The following is a 16802-nucleotide window of genomic DNA, read 5'->3' as shown; positions in this document are numbered from 1 at the left end:
GTGACTGAATATGTATCAGTGGTGGGTACAGCAACGAGGACTATCAGATCTTTGAAGTAAGCCAATGTGAAACACAGCTAGACCAGTCCCTTAGTTTTTGGGCAATTATGGCTTTTGCACACCTTTCAAGAACTGCTTGCTCTTATCTATATATACTTCAACACTATGTCTCCAACTCCACTACCCAGCTTCTCAATATTCTAAGCGAATACAATAACACTGTTCATTTGTAGATCATTTTAAAAACAAACCATGTTCAACTGGCCATTGCTTTTATCAAGGATTTGTTTTGAAAACCCAGTCACGCTACACAACTATGATTGTGCTTTAATTGCCATGGCTGCATCCTTTGCAGTCCTGGGATTTGTAGTTTAGGGTAGGATATTTTGAATTCTCAGTGAGAGAGTTCCTCTAGTACCTCACCAAGCAGACATCCCAGAGTTCTGTAGAATGGAGCCATGACAGCTTGAATAGGATTACAGTGCCAGAATGGTGTAGTGCGAAACTGCTATGGGAATGAGCAGTCAACCTCCAGTTAGCTTCATTACTAAGATCATTTTTAAAGAAAAGAAACCATAATGATAATGTATACTAATCTATTAGTATAGCAGGAATAAAGTGCTTTGGATGTCTTCCAGTAAAGAAGATTGGAAACAGTTCACTCAAATAATAGTATTATTAACGGTGGTAATAATAGAAATGCAAAACTTGTGGCAAAGCCGGCCCTAGGTATTTCTCAAGTGTAGGCGAACAAAATTTTGCCCCCCCCCCCAAAAAAAAACAATCACTGAAAAATAAAAGCATTGGATAAGTGAAAATGTTGGATAATAAGGAGGGATTAAGGAAAAGCCTATTAAACATCAAATTACATTAAGATTTTACAAATTAAGCACCAAAACATCATGTTTTACATCAAATCAACAGAAAAAGCAGTCTCGACTGCGCCCCTGTATGTTTGGCGCCCGAAGCGACTGCTTAATTCGCCTCATTGTTGGACCGGCTCTGACTTGTGGGCATGGTGATGAAGCAGCAACAATATTTTCCAGACACACTGCAAATATTATAGCAATAGTTAATACCCCAGCCTAAGGGTCCTTCAGCTCAGTTTATTATATCTCCTTTCTGGTCCCCAGCCACTACATATTCCAATAATTCCCTCCACCGTTCATATGGTTTACTCACCTTGGTTTTAAGGAACATCTTTCCTACTTCCTTCACCAATTCATCACCCTTCTCACAAGTTTTGTATTCCTATTGCTATTCAAATACACAACCTGCTCATTCATAGCTGTAAAAGTATGTTTCTAGGCACTTTATTCAACACATCTTATGCTATAAACTCAAGCCTACTAAAGCTTATGCTACAACCAACTTCTTTCTCTCATTTAAAACATGTAGTGGTGCTACAAGATCCCTTTACATATGTTATTGTCCCAGAGAGCATGTATGTGTAAGTGATGTGGTTACAAGAGGCCCCTAGTGAATACTGCTTTCATATCCTTCTGTCTTTCTCATTCTAAAGTGCCAAGTACATGAGAGTTCGGTCAAGATGGCAAAAGTTTTTAATGAGGGAGAACACACAAGTTAATAGAGGCTGTCGCATCTGTAGAAGTAAGATGACATAGGAAGTAGGAATTATCAGAATCATCCCTGTGAAATCAGGATGGTTGTAAGGTATGTATAGTTGTTATAATTAGTGATAGTAAAAACAATTCAGCATAGTGCAGAAGTGTCAAATTCATTTTCATCGAGGGCTACATCAGCCTTATGCTTGCCTTCAATAATAATAATAATAATAATAATAATAATAATAATAATAATAATAATAATAATATAATTTTATTTTTGTACCCTGCCACCATCTCCCCAGAGGGACTCGGGGCGGCTTACAGATATAAAACCAACATACAATAATATCAAATACAAAAACACACAAATAAATTTAAAAGGCATTAAAATCACAATCATTATAAAACAATTGAGAAACACAGCAATAAAAACATAAAATGAGCTGGGCAAAGTGCACTGAGTGGAACTTGTAAACAAGAAGGAAGTTAAGGTGCTACAAGGTCATGGGAAGAGCCTTAGACTGGGGTGAACACTGAGGCTATGTCAGGGAATTAACCAAGAGGTACAACTGGTCAGAAGGGCCGTTGAATCCATGGATAGAGAATCTGTGGATATGGAGGGCCAACTATAATTTCTTTACACAGTGGTCACTGGTCTTTAGTTTTTACCCAATTTGGGTCCCCAGTTGTTTTGATTGTTCTCCATGTGAACTGGGGATAATGGGAATTGCAACCCAATACCACTTGTGACACTGAGGTTGAGGAAAGATTAAAGGACATTTTTAAAGTCAAACTGCATATCCACAAGCCTTATTTCTAAATTCAAACCCTGCTATTCTGACTGAACAGAACAAACTCCCATCAGCTCTAGTAATGATGTCTAATGATGTCTAGTGACATGGACAACATTAGCCATGGTTGACTTGAATATGCATAACTACTACTGTTTCCACATTCATCCAAATACATACACACTTCTGCATCCATGCACACACTATCTGGACTTTTCAACATTTAGGTCTCTCATTGGCCTTTTCAGAAATCCCTTCTGGGTAAAATGAATGCACATGTGAGGGGCAGCATACCTCTATTTATTAGGGATGAGCAAATCTTTGAACCTCCGTTTCTTAGTTCAGAAATCCATATGATTCATTAATATGAATCTCTGAATTACTAATTGGAATGGCGGCCTCACCACCATCTTCTCCTCCATTGGTGGTTTCTCCTAGATCCCCTTTGAGGTAAAAATGGGTGCACCCGAGGCAACAAGTGTGAATGGATGGGGTCACGAGAGCATGATTAGTGGGAGGAGGAAGGCAGGTCTTGTAGCCCCTCCCTCCTAACAGCCAGCTCCCCCTCAGTATCTGTGTATCTTACCCCAAACTTATATTTTCTAAATTCCCACTCCCTCCCCAAACTTTAGCCCTTACCTTCCCCTCAATTCTCATAAAACTGCAGACTCGTACTTCTGCCAAGAGCAGAATCATGGGAAATGTAGTTTGGGAAGGCTAGGATCTCTGTAGAGTATTCAAATAGCCCCACCCTAAACTATATGTCTCAAAATTCCGCTTGCACAAGAAGAATGAGGCTGCCCACATTAAAGCCCCAGTGTACATTAGTCATATGTGCTTAAATTGAAAAAAATCTTAAAAATCAGTGGATAGACTGATTTTCTGAAAAATGGCAGGCTTACTGCCTTCTCATATTGTCTCACTGTGCCACAATTTGAGTGGATAGCCTTGTAGTTTTTAAAAATATTTTTTAAATTGAAAATATTTTTAAACTTGGCAGGCTTGCTGTCCTGCGCATGTCATCTCATTGTGCAGAAATGCAAGGGGATACCTTTTGTAGTTTTTAAATATATATACAGTAGAGTCTCACTTATCCAAGCTAAACAGGCCAGCAGAAGCTTGGATAAGCGAATATCTTGGATAATAAGGAAGGATTAAGGAAAAGCCTATTAAACATCAAATTAGGTTATGATTTTACAAATTAAGCACCAAAACATCATGTTATACAAAAAATTTGACAGAAAAAGTAGTTCAATACGCAGTAATGTTATGTTGTAATTACTGTATTTACGAATTTCGCACCAAAATATCATGATATATTGAAAACATTGACTACAAAAATGGCTTGGATAATCCAGAGGCTTGGATAAGTGAGACTCTACTGTATTTGAAAAAAACTTAGTTTTTTCTAAAAATCAGTGGATGACTGAAACATTTTGAAACTTGGCAGGCTTAAAGTCATAAATGTTGCCTACAAGTGTGCCAAGTTTCATCCTGATAACCACAAAAATGATGAAGAAATAAGCCTTGAAAATTTTCCCATTGCCATTAATGAAATGAATCTTAATGAAGCAATTTTGAAGCTTCAGAGATTGGATTACAAATCAGAACGTGACCCTTCAGAATCCTTACTAGTAGAAGTGGAGGCCATCTGAATCTCCAAAACGAATTGCTAATTGGATTTCAGCAGTTTCGCATAACTCTCCTGTCAGTCTATCTGTCCGTCCATCCATCCATCCATCCATCCATCCATCCATCCATCCATCCATGTGTCATCTTTCACCCAAAACAGGATCCAAATCTGTTCAGAAATAAAACAAACATGTCTGTCTATCTCTCATCATATATTTTGTTAAAATTGAACTTTGTTTAAAATGCAAACTTTATAATATTAAACTTTTTGTGTTAAAAATTTAAAAGTTTTACATTTGTGTGGAAGTGGGTAAACTTGATTTTTGTTTCCTTTAGCCAAAACATTCTCTGAGTTGTAGATTTCTTACCCTCTTTGAACCTCATAAAAACTCTGTTTAATGAAAAAGATATCCCTGGGTGTAACTTTGTTCTGATAAAGTCATCCCAAGGGTGGATTTTCTACAGAAGTGTATGGTATAAATAACAGGATTTTCTGGTCACCTTTTCCCTGCTGATTCCAAATTTCCTTTTCTACTCCCTTCTCAGGAAATATTAGATTTCCAAAGTAGCTTCTGGCTAAGCGGTTTGGTTCTGCCTCTATAACAAAACAATGTTTTAAGCACCAGCTGGTTAAGTTCCCTTCTTTAGCTGTGGTGCAAACTTCACTTAATGTGTATCATTTCAATCTTTTTACAAGCTACATAGCCTGTTTGAAGAGACGTTCAAGCATTTAAAAAACAACATAATTCTATATAACTTTACAAAGAAGTTAACCCCACTGAGTTCACTGGAGTTTGCTTATAGGTAAGTGTGTACAGAATTTTAGCCTTAAGGTTGTAATGTGAAAATATTATTAGGGAATATATAAACATTTTGTAAAAGTAGACTTCTTGTAGACTAAATCTGCTTTAATATATCCAAGCTATTAAATGTATTCAGGAGCAATATATTATGCATATATCTCCTGAAAACAAAAGTGATATACATATGCATTTTAGAGAAGAAAAGTTATTTGAATTAGGGGCAAATCTTCCAATATTTCCCCAATTAAAAACAGGGGTGTATGTGGACACAATTGGAAAAGTTATTAATGAGGAAGAACAGATGAACTAGGAGGAACTGCAGCAGTTTGCTTTTCCTTGAGTCAATAGAGAAAGTAAGATTCTGCCTCTCCTTTCTTCTTGCTAAATGAGGGCAAATGGCTTTGTACATTGAATTTCATATGCAGCACTTGAAATCAGCTCAGTAAAAGGGAAAATGTAGCAGTAGAAATAAAAGCTGGGGCATTTTAAAAACAACTGAAAAATGAGATGACCAAGAATTAATAGGAATTGCCATTGCCAAATTAAGACAGTTGGAAGAAATGAGGATGAACAGACGTGTTCAACTTGTACAAGGAAATAATTAAGAAGAAATCCCATAATCATAGACTTAAACAGGCTTAGGTATTTGAGATGAGATGAGGTAGGTGAGGCCCTTGCTCTGTTACCTAATATTCATGTTATTGCAGTCCAACAACATCTGGAGGACTATCTCTCACCACATGACAATCTCAAAGTTCTTCATAATAGCAGCATTTATTTGATTTTTTTAAATCACCACAGCACCACTATTCTCCTCATCATCATCCAGTTATTCACATTATATTTACTTCCCCTGCCATAAATCACCTGCTCGTTAACTTTGTATTGATTTCTCCTCTTATTGTTCAATGGGCAAAACAGCTAGACATGAAGTATCCAAAGTTGGTCTGTAGTAAAGAACAAAAGTGATCCTTCTGGAGTAGATAAAATAAACTCAGACTTTTGAGATAAGTGGAAGATTTGTTAAGACCCAATCTATTTATATGCCATATACTAGCAGTCCTGGATCCTAATTTGTCTTTACTTCCACAGTATCAGGAGCAACAAATATCTCCTATAAATCAAAAATCAATCACAATAAGATGTTGCAAAGCACTCTAAATCCTGAGCATTACTGACAACAAGATAATCTATATATGTCTATACATTTGCACTGTACAAAATGCTAAAACAATTTTTTGCCATAGACGAAGAAATAAAGTTAAATGCCATGAAAAAAATGCCCACTAAAATAAGGAGATTTTGTTAAAACATTCAGCTTCAATTTCACTTACTTCAAGAGGGCATAGGATTTTATGTAATTAAATACTGTGGATTGTATCCCAAGTTATGTATGCTCTATTTGTCCACAACAAATTAGCTATTCCATTATGGACTATATTGTCCCACATTTGAATAACCTGTTCTGTTTACAGAACATGGGGTACTACATTCCAACACCAGCAGATGTGACCAAAATGACTAGGCACTTGAATACAGTTCCATGGGCAGCAAGCAGGGCTGTAGACAGCCCTGTAGGTTCAACCCCCCCCCCCCCCCGAAAATTTTCAGGTTTAAAAAAAACCTGGCTTACTCATGAATTTTAACTGGTTAACCAACTCCCCATACTAAGTCTATGAGATGCAAATAATTAAGAGTCTCTTCAGAACTACAAGCACTATCTCAAGCAAATATTGACAGGCCTGTAGCAGGGGGAGGGGAGGAGAAGGGGGGCTCACCCTCCCCCCCAAATTTTCAACCCCCCCCCCCCCAATTTTCTGGCTACGGCCCTGGCAGCAAGGAACAGTGGTGGCAACAAAGAGGATGAGCCATCCCTTTCCCCATACTGAACAGCTCAGGGAAATTGTGATAGCAGCAATAGCCGTCTGGAAAAAGGACCAGGCTGAAGTAGATCTGATCCAGCTATCTAGATTGCCTCAAAACCCCAGGATAATCTGGACTATCCCCCAACTTTGCCTAAAGTAGAGCAAATTCAGATTAAAACCAGAAAACCTCGACATTTCTATAAATCATGGAGACAGAGAGTGTTTGTCCGTAAGTCCCAAGTTTTTTGGGCAGGTACAGACAAGCTCTAGGAGCCTCGGTGGCGAAGTGCGTTTAAGCGCTGAGCTGCTGAACTTGCACACCGAAAGGTCCCAGGTTCAAACCCCGGGAGCAGCGTAAGTGGCTGCTGTTAGCTCCAGCTCCTGCCAACCTAGCAGTTCAAAAACATGCCAATGTGAGTAGATCAATAGGTACCACTCCGGCAGGAAGGTAACAGTGCTCCATGCAGTCATGCCGGCCACATGACCTTGGAGGTGTCTACAGACAATGCCGGCTCTTCAGCTTAGAAATGGAGATGAGCACCAACCCCCAGAGTCAGACATGACTGGACTTAACGTCAGGGGAAACCTTTACCTTTACCTTTACAGACAAGCTCTAAGTCATGTTGAACAATTTTCACTGATTTCAACAGTGAAAAGTCCAACCAGTTTCATGTAGATACAATCCAATATATTTGATTAATACTATTCCTTGCCTCTTTAATTTCAGTTCAGTTTGAATAAAAATATATTTCACCACCTACTGAATTTAACTTTTAGTAGCCTATAGGGGACAACATAAAAAGATTGCTAAGTCTTGAAAGCCATCATATGCTGGCATTCCCTTGTTTCTAAATACTTAACAGACATTTTAAAGACAAAGTGCCATGGAGCCCATCAAATGACCCAAGAGTACTTCTGTTGGTTGCCCATGGGATTCCATTTCTAAAGTGTGTAGAAACTGAGGTTTTTTTGAGTTGGGGAGTAATTGCGTAGGAACAGCAAATGGTGCTTGTTTTAAAACAGTCGAAGATCTCTGTTCTAGATCATTTTGGTGACATGAATTGTCAAATGAATAACCAACTCCTGCAGGGAAAAGGTTCACAAAGTTAAAACACAAAGTGAGCTCAGGCTTGCCAGGGACATTGAAAACAATAAAAAGGGTTTCTTTGCTTACCTCAGTAGCAAAATGAAGAACAAGGAGGCAGTAGGGCCTCTGCAAGGAGAAGATTGGGTAATGTAGGGAAAAGGCAGAACTACTTAATGCCTTCTTTGCCTCAGTCTTCTCACAACCCCAAATAGGGAAACAAGTTGTCCAGGAACACCTGGTCTCTCTAAACAAATTCAAGTCCCCAGGGCCAGATCAGTTACATCCAAGAGTATTGAAGGAACTAGCGGAAGTTATTTCAGAACCACTGGCAATTATCTTCAAGAGTTCTTGGAGAACAGGAGAAGTCCCAGAAGATTGGAAGAGATTTGTCCCTATCTTCAAGAAGGGAAAAAAGGATGACCCAAACAATTACCGTCCGGTCAGCCTCACATTGATACCAGGCAAGATTCTGGAAAAGATCATTGAGGAAGTGGCCTGTAAACACTTAGAATTCACATATTAAAAGATTTGTACAAACATAAAGAAGTGGCCTCTAAAATCTTTCCAGTTTCAGACCATATGTTTGCAGAAGTAAGCTCCTGCATGTGTATCTCTAGCATGACCAAGAAACTGTGCACCGAACAGAATGTGTGGGTTACCTCTCCAATCTGGCTAAATATACAACAGTTTTTAAAAAAAAGACCAGACCATTGATGAGCTGTTGGAAGAATGCAGTGGGAAATAGATTTAGATCTACTTCCTTGCCAATTGTTGATTGATACAAACAAATAGTTAATTGGTGCAATTACTATATATATATATATTTAAAAGAAGGGCTTGTGCATATAGCCTTGGTCCTGGCACATAGGAAATTGGACTATGGCAATTGAACCATAAATCCACAGAGTTTGAATGCAACACTTCAGTATAATTGCTTGGTGAATGGCAGTGACAATTCATTAATTTTGGTAAATGATCATGTAGAAGCCAAACAGCAGCTTAAACACACATGAATAGCATTGTCATAAGTCAGTTAATGCTGACAGCAACATTTATATGAAAGTTATCACTACTTATTTTGTTCAGAATGCTGAAAATTACAGACCATTTTTCCTTCCACCCACATGTCTTTTGGAAACAGCCATCCAGCTCAGTTTGGCGCTACAGAAGGATGTGTTGTGGACCAGGAAGGATTACTCCCTTGCTGGCTCCAGTTGACCCTATACAACTGTATGAAAAACGTTTGACTTACACATAAGTGATGTGAAAACTATATTTCAGTGCATTTATCTTGCTTCCTTAGACCACATCTACACTGACCATTTAGGCCAGCGTGAGTCTGGATCAGCCCATAGGTTGCCACAAAATCCACATGGGCGGATCCTGTTTAACCAGGGGAAAGTCTCTTGTTGCTGCTGCACACCAGGTTAAAATAACTCAGAGGAAAACTTGAATCCTGCAGCAGAATTTGAACTTTCCTCTGAGTTCTGCCATTGCAGACAGATACAATACCTGCTGCTGTTCTTTCGACAGCTATCCTGTGCTTTCTGGGGTCCGGCAGCTCAGGGATGCAGGATGGCTGTATGCTCCTACCCCCCCCCCCCCCCATCGCTACCAGCTATAGTGGTCACAGGACTTCCTACTTCATGCCTGGCAGTCCCTCTTCCTCCTTCCATGCCATATGATTGGCAAACGGAGAAGAGAAAGGGGATGCCTGTTGGACCCCTGCCTAGCAGTGCTGTATTAACTTAGTGCAGCTGGATAAAAGGTGTTCCTTTCCACCACTGAAGCAGCTCAAGGTGTTCTTCTTGGGCTGCAATGTTATCTTAATTATCTAAGAAGTTTTCTGTCGCGATGCACAATTTATTCCAGTGCCATATTCCAGAACTGCCAAATTCTACAGTGTCCTCCTGTTCTCAAGATAGGCTGCAGGTAATTTGTACCACAGAACCCCTTTATGTAACATGTGCATCTGTGACGCATTCCCTTAACAATCTTGCTTATAAACATCAATCTAACATAATTACTTTTATCAGTGTATATAGCTCAACTCTTCTGAAATACTTCCATACAAAAAAAAATCACTCCAGAATTTCCTGTTATAAAATTGCAGTAGACTCTCACTTATCCAACATAAATGGGCTGGCAGAATGTCGGATAAATGAAAATGTCAGATAATACGGAGTCTTCTACTGTTAACCATCTGAAGCAGTGCTAGACACCTAAAATACTAACAACAGGGACTCAAAGGGTTAAGGCAAGGCAATGCCTCGGGGCTAGAGTGGCCCAGCAGGAAGTGCCCCAATATGGAAGAGGAGTGTGGAAATCACAGAGGGAAGGAGGAAGGACACTTCCGCTTCCAATCCTGAGTCCCTTCGGGTGAGAAGGGCGGCATATAAATGATGGAAATAAATAAAATCCTGCCTCTTTTCCCCTTTCCTCCCTTCTCCTCCTCCTTGTCTTGCCTTTTTCGCTTATTGGGAATGGAGAGAGAGTTGTAAAATAGGCTAATGCAGGCCATAACTTCTATACATCCCACTGAAATCTCAGTATCTCAAAAGATATAAATTCATGACCTTAAGTAGGAATGTACTAATTTATCAGTTTCATTTTCTCCTAAATACATTTTTTTTAAAGTTAGATTCTGACAAATGTAGGAAGACATTTGAGACATTCTTACCAAAAGCAACCTAAGGACCTCATCACATTGACAAGATCCAATGTCATGATTTGCCAGCCCCTATGGCGAAACTGGGTGGCAGCGGGAAAATCCCAGTGCTTCAGTTGCCAGCTGACACTTTCCCATCCCACATGGGAAAGCGTAGCCATTTTGCCGAAGCCCCATTGTTACTTACAGAACATGTGGTAGCTTTCGTGTTGGTGGCAGCAGCTTCCATCATACTAAAACCCCAGTTTGCCCATGGAGCCCCACTGGAAGTCCCCCTACATCATATGATGGGTGATGTGGGGCTCCATGGAGGAACTGGGGCAGAAGCATCCTAAGGTCATAAATGAATCTTGCAACTATTAGCAAGAATCAAATTAAATAGCTGTTCCTTGTATGCAAAGGATCATACTCTACCTGCCTTCTACATAGTTGTTAGAGAACCTGTGTGGGGTTTGTGTGTGTTAAAGAACCTCACATTCTTTCTGTTGCAGTTGTGAAGAAATTTTCAAATTCTGAAAATTGTTGTAAATATATGCACACACAGACAGTCTTACACACACTTTATTCATAACTTCAACTGAAAGAATTTGGGGTTCTTTTTTTAAAAGAAAAAGAAAATTCTGAACGTGAAAGAAAGCAATTCTGACAGAATTACTCATCCAAGAATAGAGTTTAGAATATATCCAATACTTAAAAGCTTGGTTTAAATCTCTGCGTATTCATCAATGATTATGAAGCTTAATAAGGATTGTCATTCTATTTTTTCCCACTTGGACAGAATGCATGTTTCTCATGCATCTCTAAAAAAAAGAGGGATGCCGATGAGCCAAATTAAATGAGGGAATCCATAAAAACAATGCCTGACATTGTTTCTCCTTCTGAAAGCAGTCAAACTGAGGAGATTGTGTGGGTTAGGCTGTGATACATGGGGAGAAGAGTGGTCCCAATCCAAGTCAGCTGCTGAGGCCTCAATTAGCTATAGATAGGAAAACATAACAAACAGGCACAATATGAGTTGCAGTTTTTAGCAAAATTGAAAATGATGCTGGGAGATGCATCAGTGCTTAAACCTGCATCATGTTTAGTCTGATGACTCAGTGAAAACAATCTGCACTGAACTCTCACTGACTCCACTGGGGATTAGGAGTGCCTAATATTCTCTGGATTTCACCCAAATGGTCAGAATTTTAACAAGGGTGTTATGCCACAGAAATTAGATTCAGCACTCCAGTGATGCCGAGTGCCAAGAGCTAATCTAAATAAAGCAGTTTTGAGGGTTGAAGTCCCTAATGCTCTATTCCACAACACAGCTAACTCAAAAATATACAAAGACTTTTGTTTTATTCCTAGTTAAGTGAATGGGACTAACCTCCCTGTCCTATACCCACTTAACTGGGAATGAGTTTCAAATGGTTTTATTGGAATTTATCCCTGGGAAAGATGTGAGGATTATAGTATGCTTAAATTTTGACATTTTGGATTAATCTGGTTGTAGACTTACTTGTATCCAGTATCACCTGTATACCTTAATGTGCTGGAACCTGGCCTGGATATCTCTCCATTTGCTTTATTTGGGGGGTTATCGTTTTAGACTGCTATACCTTACTCCTGTCAAAAACGAGCCATGGTATACATTAGCTTTAACTCTAATGTTTAAACAAAGGATAAGCTTATTGTTTTTATTTAAAGGAAAATATTTTTGGAAGAACAGAGAAAACTTGTAAATCTGTACATTTTTAAAATCCCGACAGAATACCTGAAGTCTCTACAAAGTATCAAAATAGCAGGTTGTTACCCGTGGCCCAATCCATATTTTAAACCATGGGCCAAAGAGAGTACAGTCAAATTTTAGATGGGTTATAACTGAATATGAGCTGATGTCAGATGAACACTAATATTTAGACATGACAATATTTATGGATCTGCTTCAGCCCTGGACTAGGAGAGCCTTCAAAATATGTGGATTTAATGTAAAGCTCTTCACATTTTTGGAACAAATTGTATGTATATGTAAACACACACCCATTTTAAGTATAATGGTTTATGGCTTGCTTGCTTGCTTAAACACATAAAAAAGGACTGGCAACAGCATGCAAGACTCTTAAAAGCAGCTAAATATTTCTTCCATCAAATGTTCAACAGAATTTGTTTTATAAATGTATAAGAAAAATCTCTGGAGCATTGCAATCTGTATGTAATTCCCCATTACCTCGGCATTTGTGTATCCAACATTTTTTTTCCAGGGAATATGGATAGTGGGGGGGGGGGGGGATGAATACAAAGGCAAGCAGCGGGTGGGTGGGTGTAGGTGGGAGCAGCAACCTCAAACAGCCATGCAGCTATTAAACATATGCCAAAGTAAACAATAGTGTTAAGGTCTGCCACAGCTTTGCCCTGCAGGTAGATGACAGGCAGCACAGAAGAAAAGCAAATGGGAAGGAAAACAGAGAGACAGTACAGGATATGGATGAGATGCCGAGCTGGAGCCCTGGAAGCCTGAAAGGCCTGGATTGTGATCCTCAAGCCACATCAGCATCAGCCATGCAAAGCAGGACATACCTTTCTGGCTTCCTTGTTCTGTCGGCTGAAACAAAGCAGTCCCATTCTCAGCGGGAGGCCAAATCAAAATGAAATTTTATTTAGTCTGTACTGTCCTCAGATTGGGTTTCAGAACGACTGCTTTAGGAGATAGCATGGATATGGCTGATGCATGCTTTGCATATGAAACTGCAGTGGGGGGAAAATCTACATAATCAAAAAAATCTGTGCGGTGTGCATGGAAAACACATGCACACACACACACGCCTGGACGTTAGCAATTCAACTGCAAAAAGGTTTGCTGAAATGGCCTTTCTGAATCAAGCAAATTGTTTCCAAAAAGAAGGATTTTATGGAAGAGTTTGAAAGATCAGTTTTAGAGATACTCTTGGAGAAATACTAGAATACAGATGCCATTCTTTTTCTGTTTTTTATTGTTAGTGTTAGAAAGAATTCAACAGAATAATGGTCTGAAAACAAATGCTGGAAAAGACAATACTTTTGTGTCTTGCAATGTCATCTATTGTTCCTCTGAATATTAGTAATGCATTTTATTTAACCCCTTTCTTCCTTCAGCAACCGAAAAAACCTTGGCCCATGTTGTACAAAATAACATCTGTTTTTGCAATCATTAATATAACGCAGACCATGCTTAACTTATGAGAAACATTTCTGCAATTAGAGATTTAATTTCATAGGCTATTACATAAAATATCAAGAGCTCCCTATATATTTTCATTAAAAGTTGGAAAGAAGTCACAACAGCCATAGGAGAGATCTACAAAACATGCAGGATGGATATGCTGTAATACTTTTGTTATCAGTTATGCTGCAAATGTGATTTCCAAATAGGATTTGTGGTGGCAGGACAGCGAACACATAGAATCATATAGAAAAAGGAAGTTGTGCACAGCATTCATTGGGGCAGAATGGAGCCTGTGACTTCATCCATATTCATATCCAAAAACAAAATCCGTTTAAGACTGCTTGATTTTGCTGTGCAAGAGGCTAGTCACAGCACAATGCACACTAAATGTTCTGCAAATGCGTATGTGCAGGCCTTTCTCTGAAACAAGAAAACTCCAGGAACATGGTTTTGTTTTGCAATTATTGCCATGCTAAAATAAGCAGTGCTAAAAACTATAGTGTAGATGCTATGGCAGAATACCGGAAAGAACTCAATTTATATTTAAGCCAGGAGGATACAAAAGGGATAAGTATACCATGCGAACAGCAGAGCTACAAACTTACAGCAATAATGAGATACAGTACAAATCAAGCACACAATGTGCTTTCACAGAGCAATGACGGAAGTCGCTGACAACAATGCAGCCATGTGTACGCATCCCTTGGAGACATATTTTGTAATTCAGTCTTATGTCTCTTGTAGGATATAGGTTTGGGATCCTTAGCAATAACTGCTAGAGTATAAAATCCTTCAGTAATTGGGCCTTGCAGGAAGTAACCTCAAACACATATTGTGTACCTCCACAGCTGTTTATTAAATTCAGAAATCCATAAGGAATTGAGTGCAAACATATATATATTCTTGTAGGGAAAAAACACAAAAGTGCGTTTACAAGTATGTTTTTTTTTTTAAAAAAAGAAAATGTTTTCTATGGAATACAAGCAGGTGAATTAGCTGGCTGTAGGCACCTTACAGTAAAATGTTGTTTAAATAGACCAGATCTTTTTCTCTCTCCTTTGGTGGTGGTGGGGGTACTGTTTCTTCTGGCCACAGATTCTTGAGTTCTGTCTGCTGTATTTTGATGTCGAAAAGTATATTTCACATTATAACAGGAATCTGCCTCACCCAAGGCCATTATTTCCCAAATCCTGTGCACCTGGCATTTGTTTTAAACCTAATAAGCATCTGTGAATATGCAAATGTTTGATGTCTCCAGTAACCTCATTAATTTATTCCTCAGGCAATCAAAGAATGTGCACCAGTACTCTGCCACAGCCACTAATACTGGGAGGGAAATGAGAGATAAAAACAGCTGGAAGAAGCCAGAAAACATTTTGCAAACTGGAAAACTTTCACCCCCCCCCCCCCCGCCCCATCTTATAATTGCATTTCATGTTCCTCTACCAATAGTCTACAATGCTGGCTGAGATTTTTTTTTAAAAAAGCTAGAACAGGACAGGAAACAGTTAAGATCCAAAATGTAACATTTAAAGAGAAAAACCAAGCCAAAATACCACTGCAAAATAGTTCAAAGTCAAAAGAATGTTTGTTTTGAGCATAGCTTCTGGACAGAGTTCATTTCCATTGGGTCTGTACCTGACTTCCCCAATGGATTGTGTTTCTAACTTAATGTATTTTCATTTGGACCCGGTCTCAGATGTGTAAGGAAAGAGCCTGTCCTACCTTCTCTGTTGCAGAGCAGCTGAATAATTGCGTGCTTTGTCCACATTAAAAGCTCTGAATAATGTTTATAAAATGTTAGGGAATCCCGGTAGGTTTCCTATTTAACAAGCCATGTATGACAAATCACAGTGTAATGTACTACGTTCTTAATCTTTAATTAGAATGTGAATATCTGCTAGAGAATGCAGTTAACTTTGACACATTAAATCTTCTGGTTAAAGTGCCTTATAGGAAGTGCAAAGATGAAACAGTGTAACAATCTACTGCCTCTCTCCATTCACCCAGACAGTTGGGGAAGGATGATAACATCTTGTAATACCTGCTCTGTAGTAATTAATCGCTGTGGTATTTAGGACCATTCAAGTAGACAAATATGACAGAGACAGGGACAATTAGGAACCTTGTTCAAGCTACATTAACTTTTCCAGCTATTACAACACAGCAGCTCAAGTTTGCTTGTAAAAGCTGCAGAGGGATTGTTATGCATTAGCCGTGCAATTATTAATGAAAAGAAAAAGAGAATTGTGTTTATTGTACTTTGAAAATTGCAAATAAATTTCAATTATCTGCTGTGTCATTTTGTTAAACATGCATTTTTGAAATGCCTTTGTGCTCTAAATCACAAGCTACTTATAGCTAAGTGATACTAGGGAAACCTCATGGAAGTATAATGTCAGTTTTGTCTCTGTTTTTTCTCTCTCTCCTTTCTCTTTTATCTAATAGGTCTTCCCTGCCTGGAAACCATAAATGGATTTGTTGGAAGTGGAGATGTCGTTACCTGAAAAAGTTTTGGTTAGCTAGTGAACCTTGTAGACACTTGGCATTCACTGCCTCCATCTCCTAATAGGCATTTGAATCAGGCTCTTGCAGCCACTGTGAAAGCTGTGACTCCAAGTGCACATGATGCTCCCAATCAAATGGGTGAGTTTCTATACCTCCTGAATTTGTCCAGTGAATGCGTTTATGAGATCTTCACCAAGCCCTCCTTTGCATCCTATCCTAGCTCGTCTTATGGCAGATCTGAGAGCTTTGTTCATTGTTTGGCCCTATACCTGATGAGAGGACATAGAAACTGTATGAAGAAATTGGGGTGAGAACTCAGCAAGGCTAAATAAACAAATTGTCAAAATAGATCTTGCTTATAGTCTATCCTAACTTTTATTTTTCTTTACATAGATCTTTGAACTTTCATTTTTAGTATCCTGAATATTCTCAGAAGGTGGAGAAGCAAGTATTCGTTTATTTATTCACACACAGACAAGAATTTTATACCTACAACTGAACAAAGTGACACTATAGGGTCTCTTTTTTTTACCCAATTAGGAAACAGAAGGAAGGCCTCATGTTTCACCTATTGAGACAGAGACTGTAAAACAAACCATTGAGAGTGTCACTTAGAAAATGTTCACTGGGGTAAAATGCATTTTTTTTAAAAAAAATAGCCAGAATGCACAACTCAATAAACAACTTAAGAAACCT

The 16802-nt window shown here is 38.8% G+C and overlaps 1 long non-coding RNA gene across 1 annotated transcript in view; it reads right to left on the bottom strand.

The window, feature by feature from the left end:
* Positions 1-13279, bottom strand: part of LOC134297546 (uncharacterized) — a 40854-nt gene extending 27575 nt beyond the window's left edge. Inside the window, exon 1 of the long non-coding RNA XR_010004325.1 lies at positions 12974-13279. This is a non-coding gene — a long non-coding RNA (uncharacterized LOC134297546). The remainder of the gene's footprint in view (positions 1-12973) is intronic.
* Between the last annotated feature and the right edge of the window lie 3523 nt (positions 13280-16802).

This window comes from Anolis carolinensis, chromosome 3 (genome assembly GCF_035594765.1).
Source record: "Anolis carolinensis isolate JA03-04 chromosome 3, rAnoCar3.1.pri, whole genome shotgun sequence".
NCBI lineage: Eukaryota > Metazoa > Chordata > Lepidosauria > Squamata > Dactyloidae > Anolis > Anolis carolinensis.
This window is presented reverse-complemented; position numbering and strand designations above follow the sequence as displayed.